Genomic DNA, 9,762 nt, shown 5'->3' on the forward strand with positions numbered 1-9,762 from the left:
TGTGATGTTGTATTACTGAGTGGGCCCTAGAGATACCTCTCCGTCATACAGAGTGACAAATCCCATTCTCGATTCATGCCAACCCAACAGACACCTTCGGAGATACCTGTAGAGCACCTATATAGTCACCCAGTTACGTTGTGACGTTTGATACACACAAGGCATTCCTCCGGTGCCCGGGAGTTGTGTGATCCATGGTCATAGAAACAGATACTTGACATGCAGAAAACAGTAGCAACAAATTAACACGATCAGATGCTACGTTCATAGTTTGTGTCTTGTCCATCACATCATTCTCCTAATGATGTGATCCCGTTATCAAATGACAACTCATGTCTATGGCCAGGAAACCTTGACCATATTTGATCAACGAGCTAGTCCTTAGAAGTTTACTAGGGAGAGTGTGTTGTCTATGTACCCACACATGTATTTGAGTTTCCAATCAATACAATTCTAGCATGGATAATAAACGATTGGGTTTTCCTTGAAGAGGAACGGGTTATCACAGCACAATGTGGGTAAGTATTTCCCTTAGTTATGAAACCAAGGTTTATCGAACCAATAGGAATATCAACCACAACCATCTTCAGCGGCTGCACAAAAACGAACAAAGAACTTGCACCCAACGCAGGCAAAGATGGTTGTCAATCCTCTTGTTATTGTTATTTGCAAGCGAGTGATGTATGTAGATAATTGTAGATAGCAAGATAAATTTTTTAGAAATATGCCCTAGAGGCAATAATAAATTAGTTATTATTATATTTCCTTGTTCATGACTATTGGAAATATGCCCTAGAGGCAACAATAAATTAGTTATTATTATATTTCTTTGTTCATGATGATCGTTTATTATCCATGCTATAATTGTATTGATTGGAAACTCAACTACATGTGTGGGTACATAGACAACACAGTGTCCCTAGTGAGCCTCTAAGGACTAGCTCGTTGATCAAAGATGGTCAAGGTTTCTTGACCATAGACATGAGTTGTCATTTGATAACAGGATCACATCATTAGGAGAATGTGTGATGGACAAGACCCAATCTATGAACATATCATGTTATCGTGTCAGTTTATTGCTACTGTTTTCTGCATGTCAAGTATGTGTTTTTATGACCATGAGATCATGCAACTCCCGGGCACCGGAGGAATGCTTGTGTGTATCAAACGTCACAACGTAACTGGGTGACTATAAAGGTGCTCTACAGGTATCTCCGAAGGTGTCTGTTGGGTTGGCATGAATCGAGACTGGGATTAGTCACTCCGTATAATGGTGAGGTATCTCTGGGCCTGCTACTGCAACAAAAGACCTTCCAACGGTGCCAGAAACAAGCGTGCTAACGGGAGACTATTCTTGTCTTGATTCTCCTCAGCAACGGCACTAGGAATCCTTCTGCTACGGCTACGCCTTTAGGGACTTCCTAGGCAAATATGCAAAGGATTCCCCCGTGGCCTTGGAGCCTTGCGTTGGTGTTCCCTCGAAGCGTAAAGGGTGATGTAGCACAGCGGTGGTAAGTATTTCCCTCAGTTTTGAGAACCAAGGTATCGATCCAGTGAATGAGTATCACAAGTGCCTGCACAAGCACAAAGAGCTTGCTCCCAACGCTATGAAGGGGTTGTCAATCCCTTATAGATTGTTTGCCAAGTGAGAACTGAAAGCAACAAAGTAACAAAGCAAAGTAAAAGCAAAAGTGGAAACGATAGGTGTGAATAGACCCCGGGGCCGTAGTGTTCACTAGTGACTTCTCTCATGAAAGCAAGCAGACGGTGGGTGAACGAATTACCGTCGAGCAATTGATAGAACCGTGCAAAGTCGTGATGTTATCTATGGCAATGATTATATCTATAGGCATCACGTCCAAAACAAGTAGACCGATACTTTCTGCATCTACTACTATTACTCCACACGTCGACCGCTATCGAGCATGCATCTAGTGTATTAAGTTCATGAGAACAGAGTAACGCCTTAAGCAAGATGACATGATGTAGATGGACAATCTCATATCTACGATAAAAGCCCATCTTGTTACCCTTGATGGCAACAACACGATGCGTGCCTTGCTGCCCCTTCTGTCACTGGGAAAGGTCACCACACGGTATGAACCCAAAACCAAGCACTTCTCCCATTGCAAGAACCATAGATCTAGTTGGCCAAACAAAACCCAAGACTCGGAGAGACTTACAAGGATATCAAATCATGCATATAAAAAATCAGCAAAGACTCAAATATATATCATAGATAATCTGATCACAAATCCACAATTCATCGGATCTCGACAAACACACCGCCAAAGAGGATTACATCGGATAGATCTCCATGAAGATCATGGAGAACTTTGTATTGAAGATCCAAGAGAGAGAGAAGAAGCCATCTAGTTACTAACTACGGACCCGTAGGTCTGAAGTGAACTACTCACGAGTCATTGGAGGGGCAATGATGTTGATGAAGAAGCCCTCCAACTCCAAAGTCCCCTCCGGCAGGGCACCAGGAAGGGTGTCCAGATGAGATCTCGCGGAAACGGAAGCTTGCGGCGGCGGAAAAGTGTTTTCATGGACGCCCTGATTTTTTCTAGATTTTTAGGGAATTTATAGGCCAAAGACCTAGGGCAGGGGAGCGCCAGGGGGGCACAAGCTTGGTTGCCGCGGCCTCCCCCTGGCCGCGGCAACAGGGCTTGTGGGCTCCGTGTGGGCCCACTTGCTTGGCCCTCAAGCCTCCCGATCTTCTTCCGTTCTGGAAAAAATCATTTTGGGGATTTTATTCCGTTTGGACTCCGTTCCAAAATCAGATCTAAAAAGAGTCAAAAACACAGAAAAAATTGGAACTGGCACTTGGCACTGAGTTAATAAGTTAGTCCCAAAAAAGATATAAAAGGTAAACAAAACATCCAAAGTTGACAAGATAACAGCGTGAAACCATCAAAAATTATAGATACGTTTGAGACGTATCAAGCATCCCCAAGCTTAACTCCTGCTCGTCCTCGAGTAGGGAAGTGATAAAGAATGAATTTTTGATGCTTTCATGCTACCTAGCATAGATGTCCATTGTAACTCCTCTTATGTGACGTGAATGTTCAGATCCATTAGATTCAAAACAATAGTTTGCTATTGACGTGGAGACAACAATAATTCAAGCAAACTAGCAAGGTAATCATGAACTTTCAAAATAACAAGGCCAAAAGAAAGTTATCCCTACAAAATCATATAGTCTGGCTATGCTCTACCATCATTGCACAACGAATTTAAATCATGCACAACCCCGGTATTGGCCAAGTAATTGTTTTCACACCTTTACTTTCTCAAACTTTTTCAACTCTCACGTAATACATGAGCGTGAGCCATGGTTTTAGCACTATAAGTGGTGTGGAGTGTGGTGGAGGTTGTAAGAAAAACAAGGAGAAGATGGTCACATCAACTAGGCATATCAATGAGCTGTGGAGATGCTCATCAATAGATATCAATGTGAATGAGTAGGGATTGCCATACAAATGATGCACTAGATCTAAGAGTATGTGAAAGCTCTTAAAGAAAACTAGTGGGTGTGCATCCAACTTGCTTGCTCACGAAGACCTAAGGCAAATTTGAGGAAGCCTATCATTGGAATATACAAGCCAAGTTATATAATAAAAATTTCCCACTAGCTATATGGTGGTGACAAAACGAGAGACTCTCAATCATGAAGATTATGGTGCTTAATATGCACAAGTGTGGAAAAGTGGTAGCATTGTCCCTTCTCTCTTTTTCTCTCATTTTTTTTGGATGGGCTCTTTGGCCTCTTTTTTTTGGTGGGCATATTTGGCCTCTTTTATTTCCTCACATGGGACAATGCTTCATCAATGATGATCATCACACTTACAACTCAAAACTTAGAGCAACGATGACTCTATATGAAATGCCTTCGGTAGTGTACCGTGACAATGATCTAGCATGGCATGAACATTAATGGAAACATCATGCTAGCTATCTTACGATCATGCAATGGCAATGTAGACGTGGTGGCACATGTCATGGTGGTAGTTGCATGGCAATATATCTCGGAATGACTTTGAAAAAGCCATAATAGGTAGGTATGGTGGCTGTTTTGAGGGAGGCTAATGGTGGGTTTTGTGCACCGGCGAAAGTTGCACGGCACTAAAGAAGATAGTGATGGTGGAAGGTGAAAGTGCATCTAAACCATGGACTCAACATTAGTCATGAAGAACTCATATACTTGTTGCAAAAGTTTTATTAGTAATCGAAACAAAGCATTCAACGCATACTCCTAGGGGAAGGGTCGGTAGGTATAAACCATCGCGCGATCCCGACCGCCACACAAAGGATGACAATCAATAGACTAATCATGCTCAGACTTCATCACATAGCGGTTCACCATAGGCGCATGCTACGAGAATCACTAACTTCAACACAAGTATTTCTTGATCCACAACACCTTACTAATATAACTTCAATATTATCATAACCACAACTGAAAACTAGTTGAGATGAATCAAACTTCTCTAACTATTCAATGCACATGAAGGTGGAAGTTTTCGTATCCCTTTGGATAACTACCCCTTTTGAGACTACTTTCATAGCATAGATCAACTACCAAGCCACGCACCGCCGTGCTCTAAAAGGTATAAGTGAAGCTCACAGAGCAAAATCAACTAGCTCAAAAGATATAAGTGAAGCACATGTGAGCTGAATTGTCTAACAAAGGATATAAGTGAAGCTCGACAAAATCGCGGTGAGTGCATGTCTCTCTCTCTAGGTGTGCAGCAAGAATGATTGTGACACAACAAAAATAAAAGACTCCTATGATGCAAGACGCTCCAAGCAAAACACATAACATGTGGTGAATAAAAATATAGCCCCAAGTAACGTTACCGATGGATTGAAGACGAAAGAGGGGATGCCTTCCCGGGGCATCCCCAAGCTTAGGCTTTTACGACATCCTTGAATCTCTTGGGGTGCCTTGGTCATCCCCAAGCTTGATCTCTTGCCACTCTTTATCTCTTTGTCCATAAGAACTTCACCCAAAACTTGAAAACTTCACAACACGAAACTTAAACAGAAACTCGTGATAACACTAGTATAAGAAAGCAAACCACCACTTACTTAGGTACTGTAGCAAACTTGAATTCTACTTATGTTGTTGTTGGGTTACTATATTTTCAATCTTCCATGGCTAATACCCCCCTATAATATCCATAGTTTCATCAAAATAAGCAACCAACACAACAAAAACAGAATCTGTTAACAGCAAACCAGTCTGTAGCAATCTGTATACTTCGTATACTTGTGGTACTTCAAAAATTCTGAAAAATTACGACGGTCTGAGGAATTTGCGTAGCAATCAGAAGAAAAAAGAATCAACTCAAAAGCTCTTACAGAAAAAAAAAATCTTTTCGTGAGCAGAAAGTTTCTGTCTTTTCCAGCATGACCAAACGATCATCCCCAAGACTAATCATAACGGTTTTGCTTGGCACAAACGCAAAAAGAAACACAAAAAACACAATCATAACAGAATTATGAAAGTGTGGAAAACACAAAACAGAAAGAAAAAGGATAGATTCGTTGGGTTGCCTCCCAACAAGCACTATTGTTTAACGCCCTTAGCTAGGCATAAGGCAAACATATCTAAGTCTAACATACTTCCTATGCATAGGCATTTTATAGGAAAATAGATTGTCAAGACAACCAATAGTTGCCATATGCAAGGAAGAAGAAAGAGACAATAGCAATCTCCACATAATGAGAGGTAATTTGGTAACATGAAAGTTTCTACCAAAATATTTTCCTCTCTCATAGCATTACATGTGGGATCATATTCGAATTCAACAATGTAACTATCACATAGGATATTCTTTTCATGATCCACATGCATGCAAAGTTGACTTTCTTCAAAAATACTGGGATTATCATCAACTAAAGTCATGACTTCTCCAACCCACTTTCAATATTATTGCAAATATCATATTCATCATGAGATTTAAACAAACTTTCAAGATCATAAGAAAGATCATCACCCCAATCATGATTATTGCAATAAGTAGTGGTCAAAGCAAAACTAGCATCCCCAAGCTTAGGGTTTTGCATATTTTTAGCATGATTGTCACTAATAGGATTTATAGTGAAACCATTGCAATCATGCTTTTCATTCAAGGAGCCCTCGTGAATCACTTCATAACTTTCTTCATCACGATTTCCAGATTCACGCATCTCAAGCAAAACTCAATAGAGAAAGTCAAGTGCACTCAACTCACTAGCAATTGGTTCCACATAAGTGGGTCTCTTAAAGAGATTAGCTAGTGGATGAGGATCCATATCAATAGATTTTTAGCAAGCGAAGATGCAAGCATATTGAAGGCACATGGCACACAAGCGAACAGAAAGCAAGCGAGAGAAACGGGCGAACGAAAAAGGAAAAGGAGAAAGGCAAATGAAAACGGCAAATGTGAAGTGGGGGAGAGGAACACGAGAGGCAACTGGCAAAAAAAGGTAAATGCATGAGATGAGTTTGTGAGACCTACTTGGATAGATATCTCCTTCCCCGGCAACGGCGCCAGAAATACTTCTGCTACTGCAACAAAAGACCTTCCAACGGCGCCAGAAACAAGCGTGCTGACGGGAGACTATTCTTGTCTTGATTCTCCTCAACAACGACACCAGGAATCCTTCTGCTACGACTACGCCTTTAGGGACTTCCTAGGAAAATATGCAAAGGATTCCCCCGTGGCCTTGGAGCCTTGCGTTGGTGTTCCCTCGAAGCGGAAAGGGTGATGTAGCACAATGGTGGTAAGTATTTCCCTCCGTTTTGAGAAACAAGGTATCGATCCAGTGAAGGAGTATCACAAGTGCCTGCACAAACACAAAGAGCTTGCTCCCAACGCCATGAAGGGGTTGTCAATCCCTTATAGATTGTTTGCCAAGTGAGAACTGAAAGCAACAAAGTAACAAAGCAAAGTAAAAGCAAAAGTGGAAACGTAGTGTTCACTAGTGGCTTCTCTCATGAAAGCAAGTAGACGGTGGGTGAACGAATTACTGTCGAGCAATTGATAGAACCGTGCAAAGTCGTGACGTTATCTATGGCAATGATTATATCTATAGGCATCACGTCCAAAACAAGTAGACCGATACTTTCTGCATCTACTACTATTACTCCACACGTCGACCGCTATCCAACATGCATCTAGTGTATTAAGTTCATGAGAACAGAGTAACGCCTTAAGCAAGATGACATGATGTAGATGGTCAATCTCATATCTACGATAAAATCCCATCTTGTTACCCTTGATGGCAACAACATGATGCGTGCCTTGCTGCCCCTTCTGTCACTGGGAAAGGTCACCACACAGTATGAACCCAAAACCAAGCACTTCTCCCATTGCAAGAATCATATATCTAGTTGGCCAAACAAAACCCAAGACTCAGAGAGACTTACAAGGATATCAAATCATGCATATAAGAAATCAGCAAAGACTCAAATATATATCATAGATAATCTGATCACAAATCCACAATTCATCGGATCTCGACAAACACACCGCCAAAGAGGATTACATCAGATAGATCTCCATGAAGATCATGGATAACTTTGTATTGAAGATCCAAGAGAGAGAAGAAGCCATCTAGCTACTAACTACGGACCCGTAGGTCTGAAGTGAACTACTCACGAGTCATTGGAGGGGCGATTATGTTGATGAAGAAGCCCTCCAACTCCAAAGTCCCCTCCGGCAGGGCACCGGGAAGGGTCTCCAGATGAGATCTCGCGGAAACGGAAGCTTGCTGCGGCGGGAAAGTGTTTTCTTGGACGCCTTGATTTTTTCTGGATTAATAGGGAATTTATAGGCCAAAGACCTAGGGCAAGGGAGAGCCAGGGGGGCACAAGCTTGGTTGCCGCGGCCTCCCCCTGGCCGCGGCAACATGGCTTGTGGGCTCCCTGTGGGCCCACTTGCTTGGCCCTCAAGCCTCCCGGTCTTTTTCCGTTCTGGAAAAAATCATTTTGGGGATTTTATTCTGTTTGGACTCCGTTCCAAAATCAGATCTAAAAAGAGTCAAAAACACAGAAAAAACAGGAACTGGCACTTGGCACTGAGTTAATAAGTTAGTCACAAAAAAGATATAAAAGGTAAACAAAACATCCAAAGTTGAGAAGATAACATCGTGAAACCATCAAAAATTATAGATACGTTTGAGACATATCAGGGCCCACTCGATAATACAACATCACAATGAGCTTGCAAGCAATGTGACCAAGGAGTTAGTCATGTGATCTTGTATTACGGAATGAGTAAAGAGACTTGCCGGTAACGGGATTGAACTAGGTACGGAGATACCGACGATCGAATCTCGGGCAAGTAACATACCGATGGACAAAGGGAACGATATACGGGATTGATTGAATCCTTGACATCGTGGTTCGACCGATAAAGATCTTCGTAGAACATGTAGGAGCCAATATGAGCATCTAGGTCCCGCTATTGGTTATTGACCAGAGAGTGTCTCGGGTCATGTCTACATAGTTCTCGAACCCGCATGGTCTGCACACTTAAGGTTCGGTGATGTTTCAGTATTATTGAGTTATTTATGTTGGTAACCAAAGGTTGTTGGGCGTTCCGTATGAGATCCCGATGTCACGAGGAGCTCCAGAATGGTCTGGAGGTAAAGATTTATATATAGGAAAGTGGTATTCGGGTTCCAGAATAGTTTCAGGGATTTTTTATGGCGCACCAACCCCTGGCGGGCTTGGGCAGCCGATCCCAAGAGGCCCATGCACCAATACTTGGTGAAGGAGGTAGAGGAGGAGTCCTCCCAAGGGTGTCCACCTCCCTTGTGGGAGGTGGACTCTCCCCCACTTCGGCCGAACCCCTCCTCCTTGGAGGAGGGGCCAAGGCTAGCCCACCTACCCTTTCTCCTATATATAGTGGAGGTTTTGAGGGGAGCCACCACCTAAAAAAAGCCACGTGCCGCCCTCCTCTCCATAGATCGTCTTCTTCCTCTAGATTAGTTCCGTAGAGCATGGCGAAGCCTTCCGGATTAGTTCACGACCACCGACACCATGCTGTTGTGCTGCTGGAGAACTCATCTACCTCTCTACCCTCGCTTGCTAGATCAAGGAGGTGGAGATCATCATAGAGATGTACGTGTGCTGAACGCAGAGGTGATGTCCGTTCGGCACTAGGTCGGGATGGATCGTGATGGGATCGCGGGACGGATCATGATGAGATCGCGGGACAGATCATGATTGGATAGCGAAGACATTCCACTACATCAACTACATTATATATGCTTCCGCTTAGCGATCTACAAGGATATGTAGATGCACTCCCTCCTCTCGTAGATGTTAGTCTCCATAGATTGATCTTGGTGAGCGTAGGAAATTTTTTGTTTCCCATGAGACGTTCCCCAATAGTGGCAACATGAGCTAGGTCTATGCGTAGATGACATCATAAGTAGAACACAAAGGAGTTTGTGGGTATTGATATTCAGATTGCTTCCCTCCTTAGTGTTTTCTTGATTCAACAATATTGTGGGATGAAGCGGTTTGGACCAACTTTACTCGTCCATGTACGAGAGACCAGTTCCAGCGACTCACATGCAACTTGTTGCATAAAGATGGCTGGCGGGTGTCTGTCTCTCCCACCTTAGTTGAATCGGATTCAACAAAGGCGATCCTTGTAGAAGGTTAAATAGCAACTTGCATATCACCGTTGTGGTTTTGCGTTGGTAAGAAGTGTTCTTACTAGATGCCCATAGCAGCCACGTAAAACATGCAGCAATAAA

Source organism: Hordeum vulgare, chromosome 4H, assembly GCF_904849725.1.
Source record: "Hordeum vulgare subsp. vulgare chromosome 4H, MorexV3_pseudomolecules_assembly, whole genome shotgun sequence".
NCBI lineage: Eukaryota > Viridiplantae > Streptophyta > Magnoliopsida > Poales > Poaceae > Hordeum > Hordeum vulgare.